Genomic DNA, 26,836 nt, shown 5'->3' with positions numbered 1-26,836 from the left:
TGTATAGTTCATTAACACCTGAATATGTATGTCTCTCTCATCCTCCACCCCGGAGTCCTGTGTTTTACTCTTATTTATTTTTCGCTGACCTGATTTTTTATTCCTACCTACATCATGTCATTATTCTAGAATATATTATTGTGGCAAGCGGCTGCAGATCCTCTGGGAAATAAGATGAAATGTGAACAAGCAGAAAAGAATATGGCTTTCAAACTATAGCAATGGTAAACTACATTTCTGCCAGGAACACTAGCCAGTATTTCCCAGAATGCCATATAGTGCATCCTGCCTTTGGTTAAACACTTAGCAACTCCCCACAGCCACTCTCCTGTGTTCAGCCTTAGGGGTTCTGAGCTGGTGGGCAACATGAGCAAAATGCACTGACTGTCGGTTCAGTATGAAAGGTACCGGAGGGTCACAAAGGCTCAGTATTGGCTCAGGCATTTTAGGATGAGTCGAACATAGACACAGGTATGCCCTGCTTGGTGAAAGTCCACTTTATGCCACTTCACTTTTGCAAAAGACCTATGTCAGTACCTGTTTTCATGAACCGAAAGGAATTCGCATAAGAGGAGAAAGGTGAAAACAGCATCAGTGTTTGTTTTGCAGCCAGCTGTCCCAGAGACAGCCCACACCCAGAGCAGCCGAGAGTGGCGCCACCAAGCTCCTTTCCCTAGAACTGCACTCAGCATCTCTGCATCAAGAGGCCACAGCTTTGACGTGTGTCTGTGAGCATCTGTGCTTCATCTCGATTTATTGTGTACAATCGTTAGCAAGATGTGCCCTCAGGTAACTGTGTCTTTGCTTTACACCATTTCAGCTTACACAGGGTTTCATAGGAATGTTCTACTCTTGGATAGTGGGGGAACCTGTATAGATGAAACACGTATCAAATTTGCAAGTGATACAAAGTTCAGAAGAAGGTTATTTATGACACTAGTGAACATGCAGCCTAGGAAGTCAGACTGCCTGGGTTCAAACCCCAGCTCTGTAACTTACTAGCTGTGTGGTCAGTGTCTAGCCCTCACTGTGCCTTGGCGCTCTCATTTTTAAAATGGGAATACAATGATATTTACCTTACAGGGTTGTTTGAAGTATTAAACAAGTCCACTATGTCCAGATTTATGAGTGCTTCTCACATAGTAAGCCCCCAACACATGCGTAATGCTATCATTACCATAAAATGAGCGTAATTCCTATAAAGTGCAGCATCAACTTCAAAACAATTCAGGGATGCTGGAACTCTGGCTAGAAAGCAAGAAGTCATATTGATTAAGGATCGATACAGGTTTGGGATTTAGGTTTTAAAAATTCATTACATTGATATGGGATGGAGGAGATCTACGTTGGAAAAAAAATAATCTGAAAAGCATTTGGAAATCTTCATGGACCCAAAGCTTTCATGCCTCAAAGTTTGCTGTGTGCCTAATATATGCCAGACATGATTCTAGCAGCTGTGAACACCAGTAAATGAGACAAAAAGAGATCTCCGGCCTCATGGCTCTTACATTCCAGTGGAGACAAAATGAGCTAATAGGTAAGCAGATTAATGAAGATGCTAATGTCAGGTGATGATGAAATCAGTGAAGAAAATGAAATAGAGTACAGGGATCAGAAGGTGACCAGGGCAAGAACAGACTTTTTGTACCAGCAATGTGGGAAGGGGAGGGTCTCAGAGACATGATATTCAAGCTGTGAGAAGTTAAGATGGAGCCAGACCTTAGACTCTCCTGGAAAGAATGCTTTGCGGGGAAAGTCACAGGTTTGAAGACCTGGAGGTGACAACAAACAGTCATGATTTGGTTGTTAAAATGGCACCAAAAGTCAGATTATAATGATAACAGGAAAGTATTCACAACAGAGGGCTCACTGTTGGCCGAGGACGTGATCCTCTTCATAACCCTACAGGTGGCTGCCACTGATAGCCCACGCTCGACAGGTGGGAGGACCCACGTGTAGAGGGGGTGGGACTCGTCCAGCCCAGAGTCTCACTGCCAGAACGAGCCGCCGTCAGAGTGTGAGTCCACGCGGCTGGGCTCCGGTCCCTTCCTGCCACATGCAGAATGGAAGCAGATGTCCGACAGATGGACTCTTTCCTGTGACGGGAACCGTTGACTTTGGATGGCGTGTTTTTAAAAGAACCTGAGCACACAGAAAGTGGAACAGGAATGGGCAGCGGTAAGAAAACTGTCACCAGGAACGACTAAATGACCTGAATGTGGACAGCAACAGGAAGGGACAAGGCAAGGGAAGACAGGATAGCTTTCCTTTTTCATAGATACATTTTTAACAGATATTTTTATAGATAAATGATAGGTAGATAGGTGGATTTTTCATAGATAAATAAATGGTAGGTAGATTAGATAGACAAACAGATTGAAAGAAGTGTACAAAAATATTTAACGTAATTCTAAAAGCAAAAATATAATCAATATAAGAAGAGTAGGTGACAGAAGAGTCTGGCAAAAATTGGTGGGGGGAAGAAGTTCCAGAAATCCAGAAATCTGAGCTGCCTCACTATGGAAGAAGCTAACTGATACTATAATAAAGGTTCCTCATAGCCTATAGTTGGACATATTTAAACTAAGGAAACACGGCTGACTATTATGGGTTTGCAAAAGGGACTTCAGCAAAGTTGAAGCACTGGACTAGATACATTCAAGTTCCCCTGACAACTCTACATTCCTTGGTTCTGCAATGGAAGCGATCTAAGCACACTGAATTTAGCCAGAAGTGTTATTAATAAAGATGGTGAGCCACAGAGGATGTTAACAAAAAATGCTCACAGCTGTTTGCACTAGATTATTTCTTATCAAGATGTGGCTAAAATTCTCAAGACGTGTATTAAATGCATTCTCTCTTGAATATACTAATTGGAACGCAGTCTGTAAGTGGTGACACTTTGACGTGTTGTGTGAAATGTGCACACAGGCTGGAAAGCATCCGTACAAAACCCACTCTACAAAACCCAGCCCAGGAAAACATCGGTCATGACCACACAGTTCAAAGTTTACACACTACTTGGTTTCTCCTTAACTCTCTATCTGAGCACCTCGGGGACTGGAGTGTGACAGAGACAAAAGAACTGAAGCTTTTCCTTGACGACATCTCTGGCATGTTGAGGAAATCTGACCTCACAGCATCCCGCAGGTGCATGAAGGCTTTACAAGACAATGGAGCAACGCTGACTTCACAGTGATAAGAAAACAAGATCCAAAATCATATGCAGTTGGCCTTCTATATCCATGGGCTCTGTAGCCACAGAGTCAACAAACCACAGATCAGAAATATTTGAAAAAAAATTTCCAGAAGTTTCCCAAAAGCAAAACTTGAATTGGCTGTGCACTGTCAACTATTTACACAGCATTTACACTGTATTAGGTAGTGTAAGTTACCTAGAGATGATGTACAGTGTACAGGAGGGTGTGTGTAGGTTATATGAGGACCTGAGCACCTGTGGATTTTGGTGTCCACAGGGGGCCCTGAAACCAACTCCTGCATACACCATGAGACAACTCTATACAGCCCGATTTCAACACTGAATAGAAAAAAAGACTTAAAGAAAATGTTTAACTGTTAGCATTGCATGCCTTTGTGTGTTGACACTATGGGCAGTTTTTCTTTTTACTTCTAGGGGAGATATGGGCTTGTCTTCCCAGCACCACACCCCCTCCTTGTAGCAGCCCTGACTCCCTGGCGGTGAGGAGGGCCTGTGACCCAGGCCAGGACAATCACTGTGTACGTCACGTTGGCTACAGTTATCATTCCAGGAATGAACACGTGCCTCAAGCCAAGTTATCAAGGTCCTTCTCAATTTTCCCAAGTGGACTTGGCAGGGAAAACTTGCTTTCCTCTCTGGTCCTCTGGCTGTAAGTATGTGAGCCTGTATCTGCCAAGGCCATGGCTCCAGCCATCTAGGGACAGCAGGTGTGAAAGAAAGAAACCAAAATGCAAAGAGGAGAAGAGCAGGGGGGACAGAGAATATGAACGACAGAGAATGACAGAAAATAGGTGATATTCAGGGGGTGTCAAGAAGAGGTTTAGAGATGGCAAAACTATTGGGAAGACACAGGGAGGGTCGGTGGACATCCAGTTCATCTGGTGTGCGGGACACGGTGCGAAGAGAAACGCTGGGACGTAAAACTGGGAAGTGTGACCAGGGCCGGAGCGTAAATAGCCTTCAACGAGTCTGAATCTGATTCACTGAATTTGTAATTACACCAGGTAACACAGCCCCCTGCTCCACTGTCACTATCATTGAAGTTTTATCTTCTAATAGCAAATAGAATCATACCAGAATCAGGTTTAACAAATCAGTCAAATTAATGAGCAATGCACTGACTTTTACGGTTTAATTCTCTGTCAGTGACATAAGAATTACGACTGGCTTAAAGTTTTATCTAACCATGACCCTTATAAAACACGAATGATCCCATTTTTCCCATTGCCCTTCATGTTTTCAATTTTTCCATCCACCAAATCTTGTTTTTTTTTTTTTTAAATTTGTGTATGTTGGTTGAAGTCACAACTATGAAAATCCCCCAACATACTGATTTTTAATATCATACTCACAAAAAGTCTATCGACTTTTAGTTTCATTATTTTCATGCACTGTCTATAAACTTTATTTAGAGATTATGGATTATCTTTCAAATGGGGAGGCTATTACCATGCTTTGTTGAACAGTGATAAAATGTCATTTTTATCATTTTATACATGATTAACTCGCAAAATGATTTCATTTTACCCAGATCATATAGTTAGACTTTTATTCAAGAAGCTATGATATCAGGCCTTGGGAAAGAAAGTGAAAAAATTCAGAGGTTCTCCTTTGGAAAAAAAATAACTGTCCACTCGGAGTGATAAAACATAAACATATAAAATATTTAAATAAAAATTCAAAGGGCCAGCATAGCCAACATTGCCAACATGAGTGGTACAGGAAAGAGGAAAAATAAAAGGGAATGTAAATGATCATGATGGGGTCTGTAGATGAGGAAATCTTTGTAGAGGTGGGGGGGAGGTGGGAACATCCACCTGGAGACCACAGTCTGGGCAAAGGGAAGGAGGCAGGGATGCACACGGGATGTTTGAGAGAAGGTGAGGAGGTGATGAAGATGACAGGGCTGGAAAGACAGGTGCGGGTCAGATCCTGGAGAATCTTAAATGCCAGATGCCAGCTGTGTGGTACCAACAGCAGAAGGAGGTACTAAAGAACATGAGGCCAAAGAGTCAGCTTAGGGAAATTAGGTGGGTGGTTGTGCAAGATAATATTGAAAGAGAATAGTAATGGGGTCAGGGAGGTCAAGTGGAAGGCTACCACAGCAATGTCACAAGACGTGAAGAAGACCTAGGTCAGGGTTATGGTGGAATAGAAATAAATTGTGAGAACCAGCTCAGGAAAAGTCATCAGTATTCAGTTACGGACTGGAGAGGATGCAGCGATGGGGGAAGTGGAAAGAACAGTGCGAAAGAGAAGAGGAAATGAACCCCAGTTTCCAGCCTGGCCAAGGAGAAAGCCGCACCTGTGATTTAAAGGATGCGGCCACAACGGGAGAAACAAGGAGTGACAGGTACTCTGAGTTTACAGGTCCTGGGGGTGGAACTGTGGGGAAATCCATTCAAACAAAAATGGCCTCCTGAGAGTTGAAACTAAGAAGTGAGAATTCTATTGAGAGGTCAGGATTCCACTTATAAATCATCCAAATTTGATTTTTGGAAATCATCCCGATAAAGGTAGTAGCCAAAGTCATAAGAAGAAAAGACGCTGATGGGGAGGGTATAGCTCAGTGGTAGAGCATGTGCTTATCATGTACAAGGTCCTGGGTTCAATCCCCAGCACCTTCATTAAAATAAATAAATAAATAGATAAATAAACCTAATTACATCCTCCCCCAAAATAAAAAAAAAAAAAGTAAGTAAATAAATAAATAATGCTTTAAAAAAGGCAACAGGACAAAAACAGCAAACGTCAAGGCTGATTAGCCTATAAACTCAGTTGCCATGAATTCCTGCCTGGTTTGTTCCCATTAAACAGACATTCTCAACCTGGGCACTACTGGTAGGTTAGGCGGGGTAATTCTTTGTGGATGACTATCCTGTGCGTTTGAGATATTCAGCCGCATCCCTGGCCTCTACCACTAGGTGCCAGTAACACCCCGTCCCCCAGTTATGACAATCAAACACATCTCCAGACACTGCCCAACATCTCGTGGGATGCAAAACCACCCCTAGTTGAGAACCACTGCCCTAAAGAGAGGACAGTCCCTATAACCAAAGTGCCTGATTCTGAGTCCCAGTCTGCCATTTACTATTTGAACAATCTTAATGTATCACATCATCTCTGAGCCACAGCTTCATCTGCAAATAAACATACATAATAACTGTCCCCACATCGTATTGTTGGGGGTGAAGATAGGTTGTGATGATGTGGATAAAGTGCCTGGCATCGAGTGAGCGCATAGTAAACAGGAGCTGTTACGGTGCTATATGAACTGGCAGACATCACCTGGACTTTGCTTGTGAGGTCATTCCCCATTATGTGGGCATGCAGAGAGGTCCGAGGACGACAGACAAGGCAAGAAGGCATGTCTTTCTTTAAACAGCACTTCATTCAAGGCTTATGAGTCACATGTTCCCAGGGTTCAGAAGGTCACATGGAACTGACATTTCTTTGGTGATGTCAGTAACAGTGATTTTTTTTTAACAGTGAAGAAAGACTAAAGTGTGTAATAACCTAAAAGACAGAATCATAATAAAAAGTCATTTTTAGGTGAGTTAGAATTTTCAGCATCACCTGAAAAAGATTTTAAGTTTTGCTCGCTTCACGGTAGCTCAACATTCCAGGAAATGGGAAAGATGCCTTTCAACATGTATCTCTTAGCGACCTTCCCCCAACCCCTCCCTCGCTAAAGCTGGACTAGAAGGATGAAACTTCATGGTTTCTGTCCTCAGAACAGAGGTCTAGAGAGGAGAAAGAGAATGGCTAATACAATAGAAGAGCTGACTACAAAGTGTGATGGGAAATTAAGGGAAATCAGCTTCAGCCTCGCCAGGGAAACAAGGCTAACCTCACAGAGGGAGAGGCAGGTGACCTGAGATTTGAAGGATGTGCATGAGTTACCAGGAGCATAAGAACCAGAGCACCTGTTCCAGACAGAGGGCACACACAGAATACACAGTCATCGCTGTGAGAGACGTTGATATATTCAGAGAACCGTAATGGTATGTGTTTCGGAGCATAAAATTCAAGGTGGGCAGTTGTAGGGTTGACTCTGAATTCAGGTAGGCAAGGATTAGATTGTAAAGGGCCTTGCACATCAGGTAAAAGTATTAAATTTCACCCTACCGTCAACGGTAAACCATTAAAGAATTTGGAGGTCGCTGTCAATGTACTCTGATTAAGAAAGAACGTTTTAGAATTAGGTGCTGATTTTGATTTGTTTCAGCACTAGAACTTCTCCTCTGCCTCTTCCCTCTTATGCTTCTCCTTCTTCTTTATTCCTGCTACTTTAAATGCCTCCAAGAAACCATTAAATGGCATTTTTAAATGTTCTATTTTAAAATAACTATAAAATGCCTGCCATAACTTATCACTGTATCACAGATAATTCAAAACTAAATAAACACAGAAAAGAAATACATACGTAAGTGACCAAACACATTGTAAGTTAAAACAAAAACTGGTGATAAGGTCTTAATGTCAAACAAGAAACTATTCTTTCCATGGAATAACTTGGCCTCACAAAGTCAGGCATGTTTATATGTAGCCACTAGAGGGAGCCAGAGGGTGAGATTCTGCACAAGACCTCAAATGCTAGCACGCCTGAGAATCAGGAAATGAATTCTTTTGCAAAACCCCTTGTCTGCTTGTCTATTTTGATCAAAATACTTCAGTATTGCAGAAATAATTTAGCTGATGCCAGAGTCTATTTAACACACTACAAGGTGGATCATTACTGACGCCTGGTTTTCATGCTGGAATCAAACTCTCAGTCTCTATTTCTAGCCTTTTTACATACAAGACATCCTTTAAATAGGCCTTGATTAGTAAGATGGATTGTTGGCTCAGACTCAAGTGTCACCTCCATGAGGAAAGGAAAAGAAAGAGATAAAGTAACAAACTAGAGAAAGGAGAATTCTCAGCTCAGATTTTTAATAATCAATGAGAAACCAGAAATAAACTGGAGGTGAGGAGGCACCCTAGGACAGTCAGGATGGCTAAAAGCAATTCGAAATGAGGGAGGGGAAAGCAGCATGTTTTCCACTCATCTTGCACACCTGAGACCTGGAGCTGAAACAAGGAGGGGAAGGGTGGCCAGGAGATTCCCCAGGGCCCGTGCCATCTCTAGTTTGGAGTGTGAGGCTGAAGGAGATGGGGGACCACGAACTGTTTATCATTGAATACAAAAATAACAGCAAAATGAGCTGCAGTTAATGTGGTGGAGATCACTTCATTAACTTTCATAGTGATTACATTTTATCCAGATTCCACAGTTAGGCTTTCATTTCATCAACTATTCACATCAAGCCCTGAGAAAGAAAATGGAAAATTCATAGGTTCTCCCTTAAAACCACCAACTGTCCAGTTGGGATGATAAAATATAAACATGCAAAATAGTTAAATAGAAATACAAAAGAATAGCACATATGTTAAGGTCATGGTGCACGGCACAGAAAAGAGAAAGAATAAAAGGGAATTTAAATGGTCAAAAAATCTTCCAGGTTGGGTCCATAAAGGTGGACACCTGTAGAGAAAGGCAGTTGAGTAAATAGAGAAAATCAGATCCAAATCTTCCCCTGGAAGGGTCACCCAAGCTTGCGATGGGCCACAAATTGAGAAAGAAATTATTTTTAAAAGTGTCATTAGTAGATAGAAAAGAATATTTTAAGTCATTCTTTTAGAGGTGGATCTGGGAGGTGGATGAGAGAATGGATAGAATATTAATTGCAGGAGGCAACATGACCATATGAGGGGGAGAGCACTGGGGCTTCAGACTTGACCTGTCTGGAAATTCCCACCCAGCCCCTACTGCCTCAGTGACCTTGGACAAGTCACTGATCTCCTTTGACTTATGCATCTGTAAAATGGGGTTTATGAAACCTACCCAGTAAAGTTGTTGTGAAGAATAAGCAGATACTGAAGCCAGAACAGGCACCAATAAATAGTGCAGCTGCAGTAACTGATCCTAACGACATCAACAGTAGGTCTCATCCTTTGGCGACTCAGCCTTTCTCTCTTCTCCCCAGGCCAGTCCAAACTTGGAGACAGGCTAGTTCTACTCATGGGTTTCAGGAAATTTTTCTTTAAGTAAAGGGTATCCAGAGAGTATGGAAACACAGATGATGCTACTTTATTGTTTACAGAGTTATAAAGTTCATAAAGACATACATGGATTCATCTGTGCCCCAGGCTTTGCGGATACCCTGCAGAATAAGAAAGAGCACAGGATTTCCAGGCAAAGTAGTATTTAAGTTCACATCTAGAGGTCCCAACTCTGCACCAAACACATAATAATGGCAGTTATCAAAAAGAGAAAAGAAAGCAATGAAAGTACACGCTGCCTTCAAAGGAAGATCAAGTCTTCATAAATGAGAACGAGGACAGAAACCCAAAGTAGAAGGTGGGGCTGAAGCCATGAGCCCACGGGACTCAGAAGGAAGCAGAGGTCTTGGGAGGCCAAATGCCCCCCAGGCTTCAAACCCAGGCGTTCTGGCTCCTGAGATCTCAGCCACGGGCTAAGTACCTGCTGGAAGCCTCAGTTTCCCCATTTGCAATGATGGGGATGCGAAAAGGGCTCACTCCCGGGGTTGTTGTGATGACAAAGGTGAAATGTTAAACCACTCAGAGAACTAAGCATGGAAGCGGGCACAGACCACGTGTTCTGAGGTGTTCATGGCCGTTATCATTGTTGTTTTTAGAAGGAAGGAGACAAAGTAGTTCACCAATTTAGTTGGAGGAAGTCACAGTGAAAAACAGATACTGACAATTATTGAGAAAACAATATTTCTAGGTTGGTTTCCCATAGCCCCTTAAAGACAAGAGGGAGAGGAAAAGACAGGTCTGAACAGAAGGGAATTACAGACAAAAGTTCCACCTTGGCTCGTTCGAAGGAATGATTTCCCTTCCTTAAATGTAAAAAAGATTACAGGTCCATAGTTCTAAATCAAGGTAGAAAAGAACTTGAGGTATTTCCTTTTCAAAATACAATGTAAAGCATTGGTACTTTTATAGGGAAATCTCAGGGTTTTTTACTTTAGGTTCACAAAAATGACTGTACTGAGCAGTATCCATTTATATGAGATGCAAAATGGTACTGCATCAGCTAAAATCTCCTCTTTGTTCTCATAAATGTGAACGTGTTGCATCAATTCTGTAAGACTGAATATTCCCTTAAAATGATGGGCATCCATAAAGCATAATAACCCTTCAGTCTCCCAGCTCCCGTGTGCCAAACACTAAAAAGACTGCAAAGTCCCAGAAGAAGAAGGTGGCCTGGGCTGGCGGGGCACCTCTGACCCCCCGAGGCCCACACAAGCAAACCAGCACCTTCAAGGGAATTTCTACCACGTGCCCTGTGGCAGACGTCACGCTTCCCAGCTGATAAATATGACACAGGTGAGTAAAGTCTTCCAAGGTGAAACGGCCTCCAGCAGAAGGAGGAGCCCGTTCTTCTATTTGGGGCTGGGCATCACCAGGGGCATCAGACGGGTTTCTCGATTCCCTGCACCTCCTCATGCACTCCCTTCCCTCTTCTGCTCCCTCTTTGTTTCTTCTCTCTCTTTCCTGGTTTCCCAAAACAAAGGGTAAAAGAAGTTGCTGCAAAGGGGTAACTGCCCTCCTATCCCTGCACTCCCAAAGCGGCCTCATCCTGTCTTACTTTTGAATTGTATTTCCTAGAGGGAAAGGTCTCACAACCTTTCTCTGGGTCCCTACAGAGGGACGATGCTGATGATGCTGACGATGCTGAGCAGACAGAATGTGCTCTCAGACAAAGTCAGAGGTCTCCCTGCAGGGAGCCCAAGAGTTTGGGGAACTTACCCTAATTTTAAAAAATTGTTTTCAAACATAGCTAAGCTATCTCACATCTTTCCTCAGTAATGTCGTTGAGGACACCGACACTAGACCAAGACGTTCCCCTGAAATTCCACGATAAAGGAACAGGCAAAAGCACTGAAGTTGTTATATAATTACCAAGCATTCCAATTACATTCAATCAGGACAATGCGCTTACGAAGACAGGAGGGCAGCGTAAGTCATTTGTTAGCAAGATCTGAGGGAGAAACTATGACTCCACAGAACGTAACCCACAGCACGATATACCAGCCCTACACACACACACACACACACACACACACGTGTGCTTTCAACAGTGCTACCTGAAGATGTTTCTGCATCTCTGCTTTATGTGAGTAGTTCCTGTCACCTTTCCTTTCTGGTTCTTGCCCCTTGAAGATATAATCCAGTAAAAGGCCAACACAACTCACACCGTCACTGGCCCTGGGGGGCTCTCCTCGCCAGAGCTGCAGGCTCCCTGGGGAAGTCTGGCCATGTTTGAACCTTTCTTCAAGGGCCCTGTTTAAAATAAAGGGTGGATCTTTAAATGCCCTTATACAGATACCTAAACATCTCTGAATTTTCTCAACTGAGAGTCTCCAGTTCTGAACAAAGGGTGCCAATTAGCTTGGGAGCTCTCTGAAGTCTAATTTCTAAGTACTTAATAAAGTACTATACTTATTAAAAGGGAGGAAAGGAGGGAGGGAGGGAGGAAGGAAGGACAGATGCTCCTTTCACACATCAGGGAGGCTCCTTAAATGGGACCCCTTGGTCCCACTGCTGCATCAAAGAAAGGCAGAACATAGTCTCCACCATTGAAAACTGGCAAAGCCCACTAAGCGAGGTAAAGGCCATAACTTTTGCGTTTACCAGGCAGAAATTACTTTTAAAAGATCACTAAGTGTAAACTAATAAAGTGTATGCCACCCATTGAGAGCCAAAGACGCTGCTGCTGCTGAAACCAAACCAAACCAGGAATGTGCACGTATTAAACCACCCTGGGTTAATTAGGTCTTCCTCCCTCCATCCTCATCCACGACTGGTAAATAATTGATAGAAGGAAGTTCTGAGTGCACTATTTGTGAGAAATGAGCAGTGTTTGAGGACTGGGTGCTGGCGAGGACAGAGAGAAGTGGGAAGTTAATGTGAGCAGAGGTAGGGCTGCCTGGAATGTTTGAGAACTGTCATGGCCGAAGTCCAGCAAGAGTCTCTCTGTCCCAGTGTCACCTTAGGCTGCATCTCACTGGGTATTTTATTCAACAATTCTCCAAAGTAGCCTTTCTCATAACTGTAGCCTCATCCTCTGTGAATCACTTCTGTTGACAAACTTACCCAGAAGTTTTCAGATGCCTTTCCCCATAAAAACAGAACATGGTCCAAAAGGAACAAGGTCCTCTGACTACTTTCACACTGGTCTTCTGTCCAGAAAAAGAAAGCAAAACCTCCCACTGTTACCATGACACCTTAACAGAAATATACATTCACCTACTCATTCATTCAAATATTTAAGCCTCTAAGCACAACACTGCTGCTCTAAGAAGCATCCATGTTTTCAACGACTGTCCATTATGACCACGGACTGCCCATCCTGGCACAACACAATGCTGTAATATAAGAAAGTGAAGCAGGGGTCAGCAAGATCTCTCTAACGGGCCAGATGGCAAATGTGTTCAGCTTTGCAGCTAGCTGGTCTCTTGTCACAAGTATTCAGTGCTGCCATTGGTGCATGAAAGTGCCATGGACAGTAAACATATCAGGGAATGAGTATGGCTGTGCTCAAATAAAACTTTATTTACAAAAACGACAGTGGGCTGGATTTGGTCCATGGGCCATAGTTTGCCAACCTCTGCTCAAAATCATGAATGGTTCCTCACTGCTTACAAAATTAAATCCTGCATTGCCTTTCCTTCCCCAATCTACCTTTCCAAACAGCACTCTACCACCTCTCATAGTCACTGGCCCCTCTGGACTCTGCAGCACTCAGAGACACGCCGTAGATTCTTCCATTCCCACACCCTTCACTCTGCTGCAATGTCCTTTGTTGTCTTCTCTACTCATCAATAGCCTCCATTCTGTGTATTTCCTCTGGGGGGCTTTTGTAGATTTTATATATATATATATATAAATATAAAATATATATAATATATATATACACACACACTATACATATATTAAATGTATATTTACAAATTTTATATATATATATATATATATATATATATATATATATATTCTGTCCATCTCTCTTCCTCACTCAGCTCTCAACCCCTAGAAATTAGTAATCACATCCCATTCACCTTTATTAACTTCAGAGCATCCAGCATGGAACCTTCATAGATGTTGAACTGAATATATTAAAGAACACTTTGCTTAAATTATTGGAATTATAAAATGATGTAATAATTAATCATCACATTTAGCTGATATTATTATTATCTCTAGTGAACACCAAATGGCCTTGGAGACCTTGTATGACTTCACAGTAATTAACAGTGAGATTAGTAGGCAGTGCCACACAATTGGCCATATTCTAAAAGTCTCCTCAAAGGATAGAAAAGAAGCCTAGTATGTGGATCACTTAAAACTAGACTGGATAAAGGACTTTTAAAGCCCTGGACTAAGTAAATCCACAACCTCAAAAAGGAAAACAAATGTGTGTAGCAAAGATCCTGGAGTGTTAGGTGAGATGTGCCCAAAAAGATGTAACAATTTTGCCATCAAATCCTGCAATTCCATTAGAAATGTGCGAAGGATAGACGGAATGGTCCCAGTGGGGACTAAAATAAGAGGGCCTTTCTGCAGATAAGGTACATGATCATCAGTACTTCTGGCCTTGGTGACTCAGTCCCTCCCCAACGTGAACGTTGTGAATCACAGCTAATTTGTCAGTGGGCTCTCACCTGCCTCGCTCAGCAGCAGACCCAAGCGTGGACTCCCTCACCACCAGCATGACGGATACACAAAGAGATTAGTCAACAGAGGGAGAGCAAACTGGCTAAACCAAAGACTGACTAACGATTGGTGCAATAAAGGAGAGAAGAGGAAAGATTTTTTTAAAGCAATAAACCAATTCATCCAGCTGCTCCTGTGAAGCAGAGGATCAATTATGCCAACAAAAGAAGGCACAGTGAGGACAGCAAGGAGAAAGCCAGTGAATGAATGAGCTCATCCAGGGTGTGGAGGGACTGAAATACACAGATTGACCCAGGGAAGGAGAAAGATGACGTAAGTGCATAATGAAGAAAAGGAAGGTGGGTGGCCAAGCAGGTGCCCACAATACCGGACAAATGGAAGTAATCACGGATGGGGACAGAATTATTTCCCTTCCAGAGAACTCTCTTGTGATGCTGGTTGAGATGCTGAAATTAGTATGGGAAGAGGCCACCTGCACCACTTCAGAGCACAGTCACCCTTCTGATTGCCAAAGAACAAAGAAAGCACAAGCAGGCGGCAACATTTTTCTTTGTCTTTATGCAGCTTCCTAAAGCCCAGCTGAATTCAAAAGCAGCTGTGTGCCTCCCTATACGCAAAGAGTGCACGTGTGAGCACGCGTATTAATGCGCACGCGCACACACAGAGGCGCCGCGGGCATTGCTGAGTTACTGAAATTAAGTTGCATATGTCGAAGCAGTCAAGAAAGAACTGAGATTGTCGTGGCTCCAGCCAGGACGCAGAAATAATTCTTAGTGTTTAAGTGTTCTTAACGGGAGAAAAAAGATTGAATTAAAACTGAATTTCTGTTAGCTCAGTACATCCGCTGAATTACATTCACTGGGTACTTAAAAAAAAAAAAAAAAAACCAGGAAAGTACTGGGATCACACGTCGGGCCCCCACTCAGGCACCACTTAGGAACCTTCAATCCATCAATGAATCCCCATTGCTTTCAGAATAACGTCTAAACTCATGCAAGTCGTTCAGAGTCTTCCATGACCCGACTTCCATCCAGGTTTTCAGCCATAACCAACCTGCTCTCTGACCCAAAGAAGCTAATTATGACTCATGCTCTTCTCTTTGATATTATTCCCTCTTTTGCCCATTTCTATCAGCCAAAATCTACTTGTCCTCCACGATTCTGCTCAGACACCACCTTCTTTTCCCAAGCCCTCCAAATGTCACCAGCCGAAAGTAATCGCTAGCTACCCTTAGCACATTAAAGCCTCCCTGCAGCCCAGGGGTTCTGACACGTTAACGTGCATCCAACTCCCCTGGAGGACACCTAGAAGCATAAACGTCTGGACCCCCATCCACCGTGTTCTGATTCAGGAGGTCTTTGGTGGGGTGAAAAAAAGTTGCATTTCTGACAAGCCCCCCAGTGATGTCACTGCTGCTGGCCAGAGACTACACTTTGAGAACCACTGCCAAAAAAACGGTAAGCATGTCTCACCTCCCTTGAAAAGCTCCTTGGAGCAGAAGATAAATCTGTGATTCCCACCACTCTTCAGTCCAAGTTTATATTCAGTAAGTATGCAACAAATATTTGTCAAGTTAAATGTATGTGTTCATGTTGCTTCATATATGTTTGTGTATAGACATTCATATTCATTCAACAAATATTTATTGCAGACATATACATTTGAAATATGCATCTATATGGTGAGAATGTCTAAAGTACAAGCAGGTTTCTTAATCTTCTCACATTTGGCAAGCTAAAGGGAAGCATGAATATGCTATGATCTGTCTTGCAAAAGTGTGTTCTGCAGAAGAGCACCATTAAAATTCAATGTGAATCTCTGTTTGAAGAGCGTCCATCTGTGTTCCTTTGCAGCAAATGTAATGAATCTCTCATTCTGCCTGATTATTCGGTTAACCCTTGCGAGATGGTCCCTCAGCTTCAAGACAAGGAAGCGTGGGATACTCATTTCTCATTCCATGGATTTACAGTCAGTTCCCTGAGATCACTGGAGACATGACTCATATTCCAGACACTTACGAATTCTTCAGCAGATCACCTCTACTCACGAGTACTGCCTAAGAGTACGGATGCCAGAACCATCCTGCCTGGGCTCAAATCCTGGCTCTGCCCACGTCTAGAGTCTGACCCTGAACAAAAGGCTTAACACTCTAAGCTTCAGTTATCTCATTAGTGAAATAAATATGGACAATATCATATACCTACTTCCTGATTGTTACAAAGACTGGAGGAGTAAGTACATGGGAAACGTTTGCCCCGGCACAACCAAGAAGTTGTCATTAGTGCTGTTGTATTAATATTAACACAGATAGGGCAACCCCCCACAAAACCCCCACTGCCCTGTATCTTCTGGGGCCAGAAATCTTCTGTCACTGGGTTATCCTCTGGAGTCACCATCAACTAAGCCAGTCAAAACTAATGAATGTAAATGTTATTATTTGACACCTTCATGGTACATAAAAGTTACCTGCACTGCTCATTAAAGTTAGTGCCTTACTCTCAGCTATTTTGGGAATGAAAGGGAACAGTGACCACATGTTGATTAAGGAGAATGGTGCTGCCTCAGTGGCTTCAATAATTGATTAACTGACATCACCACTCAAATCCTATAAGCAGCACCAACAAACAACACTCACTTTGCTCCAAAATGCCCTAACCTATGAGATGAAAATTATGGGTGCCTAAAGATAATTTTCATTGTTTTTTGGCTTATGAGTTGAGAAGCCACTTCATCCAGATTTCTTGACCTGCTCTCTCTAATCACATCCATAGGATCTATAAGGTAGGACCTGCCCTTCTGTGAGCTTTCAGTAGTGTTAGAACTGTGTCTGCAAGAGCTATCTCAAGTTTACACACATTTCTTGTCTGATAAGTTAGGAAGAGGCCATGAGAACACAGAAATCAGTTCTGTCTGTGATTCTGTTATGTCGCAGCTCGATGTGGGCAGGGAGTTCTCCTGTCTGAAGAACACTGTTCCATTAGACAATGGCATTCATTTCATGAGATAGCAACTTAAACACTGGATGTTGACATAAAACTAAAGTTATAGGAAATAATTTGTGCTCAGCTTTGTTATTTGCAATGTTATTATTGCAAATATAACTGATGGTACCAATGATGTTTTCATAATTCAGTGCTTCTGGCCTGATTATAAAGACCATCCTTCCAATAAGAAGTGAACTCTTGTCATCTTGCGTCATCTTACATATTGTATAGACTATCCTGTTCCTGATTGTATTAGACTCCCAGGGCAGCCATGATCAATTGCCGCACATTTGGTGGCTTAAAATGACACAAATTTATTCTCTCGCGGTTCTGGAGACCAGAAGTCTAAAATCAAGAAGCCAGCAGGGCCACTCTCCCTCTGAAGGCTCCAGGGAGCACTCTGATCTTTGCCTTTTCACATGTCTGGTGTCCATCAGCATTTCTTGTAGTTGCACTATTTTCAATCTCTGCTTCCATATTCACATGGTCTCCCATGTGTCTATTTCTCATGGAAGGAAGGCCACTCTTCATTGGATTTAGGGCCCACCTAGATAACTCAGGATGCTCTCAGCCCAAGATCCTTAATTTAATTACAGCTGCAAAGATCCTTATTTCAAATGAACTCACATTCGTGGGTTCTGGGGGACATATCTTTTCTGGGGGGGGCACCATTCAACTCCCTACACTTGTTGTATAAGGGGCATGTGTTTCATATCTCTACTGCAGGTCAGGGATTTGTCTTCTGTATCAGTGATTCCACTAGGTTCTCCGAGCTCAGTACTCAGAGCATGTACTCTTTAAACGTGTGTTGAGTGAATGAATGAGTATCATTGCAACTCCTGCACTGCAACAGCAAAATATTGGGGAAATATTCAGAAGTGGAGTGACAGTCATTCCAAAAACCATCAAAAGGGCTAGCCACAGATTGTGTCAGGAGCCAGGATGCAGCTGGTGAAGTAAAGCAATAAAACAGAAAAATATGATAAGATCCTGATCCCAGATTCAAACTGCACACCCAGCACAGTGCTTCTCTGAAAGCAAACTGCTCTCAGCTGCTCAACGGGTGCTTACAGAAAGAGGCTCCACGAAGGAAAATGCATTCAGACATTTCCCCAATGAAAAGATGGATAATAAAACTTTTAAAGGATTTACGGGAAGTTAATCTTATTTATCCTTCCTTTTTGAACAGGATCTTTTGCTTGTCACATTAAACATCATAAAAAGTGAAATTTGTTATGCGAAAATCGGATTCTAAAACTGGAAAAAATAAACTAGTCCTCCTGCATCTCTGAATATGACTTAGATAATAAAACTAACATTTCCATCATACTTCACCATTTTTAAGGTACTTTCGTAAGTGTGATTCCGACTGACATAACCAATAGCCTTACAAAATCAGGTATCTCCCCCGTCTCACAGACGAGAAAGCACATGCTGAGAAGTTAAATGATTTGTTCAAGGTGACATGAGTGACAACAGGCAGACAATCCACATGAGCATTGTTTTTCTGGTTCCAAATCTGGCGTGTGTGTGGTTCTTCTCACTAAGCTGCAGGCTCCCTCAGGGATCTGGCTTTTGCAACAGTGATGTTACCAGGTACTTTCTTATGCCTGGTTGTGTAGTTACATTACAAAATATTTTAAAAATCTGATTCATAAAGATTTAATGTTCTTCACAAAAGTATGCCTGAGAATAATCTTGGAAAACTTTATGGATTCCAATAAAGAGCAATATGAAGAAAACTAGATTGTGATTTGGGAAGAAAGTAAGAAATAGAAAAAGTAACACCTTGCTGAGAACTTCCCTATGCCTTCAAAGAAAAGGAAAACTCACTGTTCCTGGAAATAGGAAAAATGCTGTTCTAAAACTTTGCCCCTTTGAACTGTACTAACTCAAAATGCCATTTAACATTTGTTAACGACCAGTTTTGTGTTGTTCTCAGGTTGTTATTAACTATATTGAGCAACCGTAAGTTTTTAAATGTCAGGAAGTATGTCTTATATTAAGAAACACTTAATGTCCACATTTCACCCAGCTTACCTGCAAAGCTATTGCTGGACACTCAAATTCAATAACTTGCTATCAACTGAAAAACGAATTCTCTTGATTATAAGGGTCCCAGGAAATCTCCTTTGGGGTCTTGGGCTCCCCTGCATCCAACACTTTGTGGTGAATCATGATTCTTTTGTTCCCTAAATTAACCAGAGCCTGAGCTAAAGAGCTGATTGTTGACTGTACGAAGCGGCTGGAATTTAGGCATGAACGCTCCTCTGAAACATCAGTGCAAGGCTGGCTCTCCGGGGACTACTGGCTGCTGAGCCCTGGTCTGCCTACTACTGAACGCCAAGAAACGAGAGTCAGGACCACACCCAGCTGACCTCACAAACAAGAAAGACCTGAAGGTCCTATCTCCCAGGAAGCCAGAGGCAACAGGAGGTCCCTCCAATTCCAGGCACTGCAGGTACACCACCTGAGACCCTCGGCAGAGCTCTCGGCCACCACAGCGAGAACCTGTCCCCAGTTCCCACAGGACATGCAGATAGGAAATAACTGCCCCCCACAGCACCTCCTCCTCCAATGAGCCTGAATAGCAAGAAGCTGTGAATCCTCCTCTCCTCTTTGTTAATGCCAAGCCCGTCTTCTTCCCAGGCTCCAGAGGGGCCAGGAGTTTGCTATAAACCCTACTTAAAAAAAATTTTTTGACTCATATTCTGAGTCCATGTAGTTTCTGTGAAGACGCACTCATGGGGGAGGGGGTAATCTACTCCTTACCATTATCTTTGGAATTAGGGAATTAGCCTTTAATCAAACAAGCATATCTTTGCATGTCTGGAAAGAGAACCTGGTACTTAACCTTCCTGATGTCACAGGCCTTGAAAATCTAATAACCTATAGACCCAATTTTCATGATAATCCAATATCCTAAATTTAAAAGGTCCCTGGAATTCCTAGAGCACATTCAGAAACACCCTGGGGTTCATGGACCCTGGGCTAAAAGCACAGGTGCCCACACACTCAACGTTTTAGTCCTCATCCTACATTTTGAAAAAGTTACTAGAACATCTGTGCAAATCTCTCTTTCTAGAAAAAAGATAAAATAACCTTTCACCCTTAACAGACCAAGCAAATGATCAGCCGGAGTGTTTGGGTGCACAGGCTTTGGGTCAGGCACATCTGTGTTTGGACTCCAGCTCTGTTCCTTTCTGAGACGGATGACCTCAGACCATCCACCGAACCTACCTGAACATAAGCCCCCAGATCTCTAAACACGTGCAGTAAGACTTAGCTGACAGGGCTGATGCGAGGAGTAAGAGAAGTAACACCTGTGATGTGACTCATGTGGTGCCACACCATAGCTGCTGGTGCCTATGGTGGCCGGAGCCCTCACTCCATCACCATCAGAAAGAAGACAGCTGGGATGCAGGTAGGATTGGAGCATATTAAATTCCAGAAAGACACCAAGAGCCATATAGGAAAACTAGAAACTCCGTGAGAAACAAACCTAAACAATCCCCACCACTAGAAGGTCCACTTTACCACACATAGGTCACAGGTTACATTACAATCCCCAGCAAAACATGAGAGGGCTGTCATCCCGAAGCAGAAGTGTTCTCACCTGTGCAGGATCCCACAGTCTGGGCCCAAACGGCAGCATTCTGTCAAGGCCAGGGTCTCATGGGCACAGGTTAAAGATGGAGCTGCGGGTAAACTTCCTAGAATGGCATTTCCATGTCTGACAGGTGAGCTCAAAAGGACGCTTCAGTTCTTCCAAAGACTGTTAAATGCTTTCATGAAAACAACAGTTTTGGAATGTTTACTAATACCCTACATCAACGTCTTCCTCTTTATTCTTGTTTTGATACGCCTTTTCCCCAAGATTAAATTTGTCTTTTGACGCCCCATCACTTATCAGAGCGCCTAGCAGAAAATACAGCCTCTGAAATGTCTGGGACCAGAAAAAGAGAGAGAGAGAAAGAGCTCCAAGGGAAGAAAGGAAAGGAGAAAGAAAGGCAGATGGAGGCAAGACAGTGGGGAGTATGCGTTCATCTGATGGCTCAAGGAATACTTAATTAAATACTGAATACATGCTAAGCTCTGAGTCAGGCACCAGAGGCACCATGACAGGTGAAATAAGGTTCTGATTCTAAATAAGCACAAACAATCCAGTGATCTTCCTTCTTTGTATTTGTCTTCAGTCGGGATTAAGGAAGAGGAGAGAGAAAAATGGTACTAACCCTACTGTTACAACTCTGCTGTAATAAGGGCGTGGCAGAGATCATTCACTGCCACAGGGTTGAGCTGTTCAACAAAACAATGTCAGACAGAGACTGTATTTCCCGGCTCCCTTTGCAACTAGGTGAGACCTTGTGACTAACTTCAGGCCAATGAAATGTGACCAAAAGTGATGTCTGCCACTGTAGGTATTTCTGACACCTACGACCACCTTGGAAGCCCTACGTGGAGGAGGGCAGAGCCTCTGTCAGCTCGGGTCCTGCATGACTGCGTGGAACAGAACCTCACTTCCCTTTCCCCTCATCCTAGCTGCTTGGACTACTTGTAAATGAGCAAAACTAAAACTAAACCAAAACTCTTCTTTTTGGCTAGTTTGCTGAGATTTGGGGGTCTGTTTATATAGTTAATGCTTACCGTAGCTAATAAAAGTTGGAAATCTAAATTCAGTTTTCAGATAGCCTGAGATATATCTTATGTGCATTGATAATAAGACCAAACTAACTGTCTAAACTGTCAAGACTCTTTGCTTCTGAACTAGAATTATGCAAAGTCAGCACAGGAGTGCTCTTTAGCACATGCTGATCTGATGCTCTCTTAAACTGCCAATGACATCGCAGAAATTTGGAGAAATGAGTGGTGGACTGTTACTGCAACACATGCAGAGCAGTCCAAGTAAACGTCACTGATTTGACAGTAAGTGTCTTAATGGGAGGATAATGCAATCATCGCGTATTACATGCAATTTGTTTGGTGGGTAAAATCATTTCAAAACAACTTGACTTTAGCCTCTTCTGCAGATTTAAATCTAAGACTTTTTAATCAACACTTCTTTTGCAGAACATGAAACTCTCTCCTTTTCCATTTTTTGTGATTTTGTCTTATTACTAACATTACTGATACTTTCTTCTAAAAATAATAGCCACATCTAATGAATGCTTTCTATGAGTCAAAACCTGGTTATGTACTTCTCACACATGTATTTTATGTTTATCCAATTTGCATATGCCAGACTTCATATTATGCCACATGTCAACCTTCTAAAGATATACATATATTACTATCCTATTTTATGACTATGAAAATCAGTATTACTAAAATTCAACTAACCTGACAAGGTTCACATACCTAGCAGTAAAGGAACTGTAACTTGAACCAAGACTTCCTGACACTAAAGTCCAAGGCAGTTTAACTGTGCCAGGTAAATCTTAACTGAAATCTTAACCGAACATAAATCTTAACTAAAAATAATATTAAGCTTACATCATCACGTTGGGTCAGGGGTAAATAATAACAGCAGCCAGCACTTACTTGGCTGTCTGCTATGTGTCAGATACTAAATACTATTTATTAACTTATAAATCTTCATAACAACTCTAGGAAATAAATACTAACATTGTCCCTCTTGTACAGATGAGAAAACTGAGGCCCAGAGAGTCCCAGTGACTTGTCCAAGATCCCACAGCTAGTTAATGGTTGAGCTAGAATTCAGATACAGGCTATTTGATTTTAAAGTCCGTTCCCTTAACCACTCCATCAACTGCAATAAGACATTAACATATCTTGGATTAAGGAAAATAAACTCATTTTTGCTTTAGAATGATGCTGAATGTGGACAGTCATTTCTATCACTATGTAATCAAATGTTTTAAAAAAAATCCTGTATCTAGAACCAGCAGGAAAATACAGTGCTGCAGATTCAAGCTGCATAAGGAGATAAGTCTTAACAAGAAATCTAATACAGAGCAATCCCAGCAGAATCAGAAAGGTGAGCAGCAGGGGAAATGTCTGTGATTTTGGCCTCAGGCAGGGAGTTAGAAGGGTTACTAAGCTGATGGGGACAGAAGGGTGAAAAAGCTCACAGGACATACACCCACAGGACATGCCGCTGTCAGCAGTTCCTACCTGCCTGCCTGCACTGGTGTTCTCTTTAATCTGTCTTTCATATCCCAGGAACAAAACTCAATCTGATTATTTTTTTAATATACAAAAGTGCCTGATTAATAAATGCTTTCTGATTATGACAGGCTGTGAATGAGACAAAGTGGAGGTGGGTCACAGGAGACATACAACACAAAAATCTGCACTAGATTCAAACAGGGCTTTAAGAGCAAGTAGAAATCACTAGAACAACATTCTTAAAATAACAATGTTGTGACTAATGGACTGAAGAAATGGTAGTCCAGTTCTTACTCTACAGGATGCACTGACATTATAAAAAAATAAATAAAGCAAGCAAAATTTCATCATGCAACCATTCATCAGAATGGCTCAAGGACACGTGACCATCACTAGCCTAGGCCCCTCACACAGGGTGTATAAAGGACAAATCTGCCCAGCGATGAAGGGGTGTACCATAGCCTCACCATGTATTAAAAGGAATCCTTCCTCCAGAAGGCATTATCACTCAACAAATCCAGCAAAAGTCAAGTCAGCCAAAGCTGAGTGGAGACTGATGGATCTGGAAATCAACAGACCTGGGCTGCAGTGACAGCTCTGCACTTCCTGCGGGTGCGATCCTAGGCCAGACACTTCACCATTTTAATTCTCAATTTAAATAAATATGAAGTGGTTGCAACCCTAGTCAACGCAGAAACCGGGTGGTCTCTGCACTGTCTCTTCAAAAGCGCAGTCCAATAACCAACAGGAATGTTAAAAGTAACGACATCCTTCACTCAAGTTTCCTGAAAGGCATTAAAAGTAACCCCACACGTTTGCCCCCCGTTTTCCCACCGCTACTTCCCACATGGTCTTAAATTGCTGTAGTGCCTTAGCTCCTAAGACTGCTGAGAAACTCCCACTCCATGTCCAGCCTGTGTCTTTCCGCTCCTTCCCACTTCACTCACTGGTACCCTCACTCACTTACTCACTATTTAGACCAATGGCGTCTCTCTGCCAGCACAAAAGGCTCCCTCCACTTTAGAAAAGATGAAAAGGGAGGGAGATGAGCTGGTGAGCTGGAGTAAGGCAGGTGTCTGTGAACACATTTACATTAATCTCTGTTACGTCACGTACTAACAATGCTCGTTTCAAAAAGGTTTTATGAATATTAAATGAACACTGTCTACAAACTTCCTTGAAGGCAGTGAGAACTTTCTTGTGAGCACACGCACCACAGGCATAATGCATACATGTTCCTCATTACAGAAAGGGTGTACTTGATACTCTGCTTGGCCCTTGGGACTCCTTCTCCACCCTAGCCTGCTCTCTGGAACCCTCACCTTTCTGGGCTGCTCCGAGGGGGAGGCACTGGCAGGAAGCGGGCAGGTAGGGGAGGGGAGGTTGTGGCATCCATCCCCCTGGTGCCTTCCCAGCCAGTCCTTGGAGGTTGCTGGCACTTGCATTTTCTACTGAAGTGTGCAGACCCTCTCCTAATAATGGCCACAGCTCTCTCCCTTGGTTCCAGTAACTTTTCCTTGCCCTTCTCCCTTAGGTATATCAGTAGCAACAGCAATAAAGGTCACACCCTACTGGCTTCTGGAACCTCAGACTTGTCCTGCCCACGTCATTGTAAATAGGTCAACTCTACTACTACTCATTTGAGTTATGTCATCAGTTTCCCCACCAGGAGCCTGACTGATACAGAAGGGAAATTAGTTTGGGAGTTTTCCATTCATAAACTCCTTATTCTAATGTGGAAAAAGTGGCACATGGGCCCTCTAAGCTTCATTTGCTTTGCTCATAAGCCCCCACAGCTATAGGGAAGCAGAGTCTAAAGGCGCTATAGGTGAGTGTGTGGGGGCAGGTGCGGGGGAATGGGCTGAGGGGCAAGAAGGCAGCATGGAGAGGTAACCTTGAGAAGACTCATTCCTCATCTTTAAAATGTGACATCCCGTGACATCCCACCAGCTTCTGCTAGAATGGAAGTTTTCCTTTCACTCAAATTCCCTCCCAGACAATACAATAACTGTGAAATTCACTTTGCATCTTATTGGCTGGCTCCAAGTCAGTGGAGAATTGCTTATAATTCTTCAATTAGACTATATGTCCAGGAATTTCATTAAATAATTCTGTCCTGTTATGTGGAAATATTCTGTAAACGTTACTTGTGCCCTCTGGACTTTTTAATAAGTGAAGAAAAGTAAGTTTAAGTAACATAGCTATGGTTTTCAAAACTCATTATCAAGGAAAGTAGATCAATGTACTTTCGTATATTTATTTTTAACCGAATAGGACATGCCCAATTACTTGTGATTATGGAAAAAAATTCAAAGCAAATTTCATGCAGCAGCTATAGTTCTTTTTTTAAGCCAGAAAAATGATTTCCCTGACCTATTCTCAGTAGCCAAAGTTAATCTTACTAATGAACAGTGACCAAAGTGGTGGAATTAATAATGGATAGAAAAAGCAGTTTGGAATTCTTTATTGACCTCTTTTAACAAAGAAAGGTCTAACTGTTCAGTCTGCCGAAGTGAGTTTTAATATTATTTCCTTCTGGTTTCTTACTACGTATAAGCTGCCAGCTCTATGGGACAGAACTATGTATGTTTGTTGAACTGCATTCCTAGTGTCGACCACCGAAGCACCTGGCACCCAGAACAGGCTCAGCCTGTGTTTACTTATTGAGTAACAGGATGAATGAATAAAAGGTGAGTTAATTTCTAATTAATTTCAAATCCTACAGGATTTGATCATCTTGTGCAAGAGATAAAATTGTAATTAAGTATTTGCTTTTACTATTTCTACAAAACTCGCAGAACTTAGTATTACATATGGGTTCATAAAAGCTTGTTTACTCATTAATCAAATATTTGCTGAGCACTCAACATAAGCAAGATACTGGGTCAGGCACTGTGGGAGACAATGGGACCCATAAGATATGGGCGCTTTCTTCTGAAGGTGTAGTGGCAGGAATGAAATAATATAAATTACTGCTCTGCAACACAGTCCATTCTTTGAGTACCAAGGGTGATCAGCTGACATGGAGTGGGAGTGCAGAGGAAGGGGAGCTGGCATCTGTCTGGAGGTTGAGGAGCTCAGGAACAGCTTCAGAGGAGAGGTGGCTTTCATACTGGGCTTTGAAGGAGTAATTGAATGTGGACCTTCAGAGACTATCAATCACCAATCCTCATTCAACACCAGGGAATCTACAAATGAGCACTTTCACTAGACACTTTCATCGGCTCCTCATAGCATCTTAATGGGATGAGTATGATCACCTGAATTTTAGAGACTGTTAAATGATTGAAGAAAATTTAAGAGATATGAGTTTGTTCAGCCAGAAAGCTGTTGGATACATGCATCTCACCTCTGCAGGAGTTCTAGAATAGACAGCATAAATTGTACCTGTGAACTTTGGATTTTAACCAAATGTTCTGAATTCCAAGTGAAAGATCTTCCAACTACATTGCACTGCCCTCTTGGGGAGGATCTTGAGGTAGAAATACCCGCAAATTGTACTGTAGGCCAGTGAGAAAACAATGATTTACTGAGGTTTCAGCGCAGCAGTAATGAAAGTATGGTTTCTTACAACCCAGCTCCCCTGGAGTGGCTGCCAACAACAACATCTCATATTTATTGAGTGCTTTCTCTGTGGATCGCACTATGCAAAACCTTACGTACACGCTCTCATTCACTCTTCACAACAACTCCATGTGGTAGGGGCCATTATAAATCTATCTGTACAAATGAGAAACGCTAGGCTCAGGATAAT

The 26,836-nt window shown here is 42.4% G+C and overlaps 1 protein-coding gene and 1 non-coding gene across 2 annotated transcripts in view; one reads left to right on the top strand and one right to left on the bottom strand.

The window, feature by feature from the left end:
- The window catches only part of NRXN3 (neurexin 3), a 1,622,198-nt gene that overhangs the window by 805,873 nt on the left and 789,489 nt on the right, over positions 1-26,836 (bottom strand). The window lies entirely within an intron of this gene.
- Positions 5,776-5,847, top strand: TRNAD-AUC. Its single transcript has one exon. It is a non-coding gene; the product is annotated as a tRNA-Asp (tRNA).

This window comes from Camelus ferus, chromosome 6 (assembly GCF_009834535.1).
Source record: "Camelus ferus isolate YT-003-E chromosome 6, BCGSAC_Cfer_1.0, whole genome shotgun sequence".
Lineage (NCBI taxonomy): Eukaryota > Metazoa > Chordata > Mammalia > Artiodactyla > Camelidae > Camelus > Camelus ferus.
The sequence above is the reverse complement of the archived record's forward strand: the minus strand, read 5'-3'. Positions and strand labels throughout refer to the sequence as shown.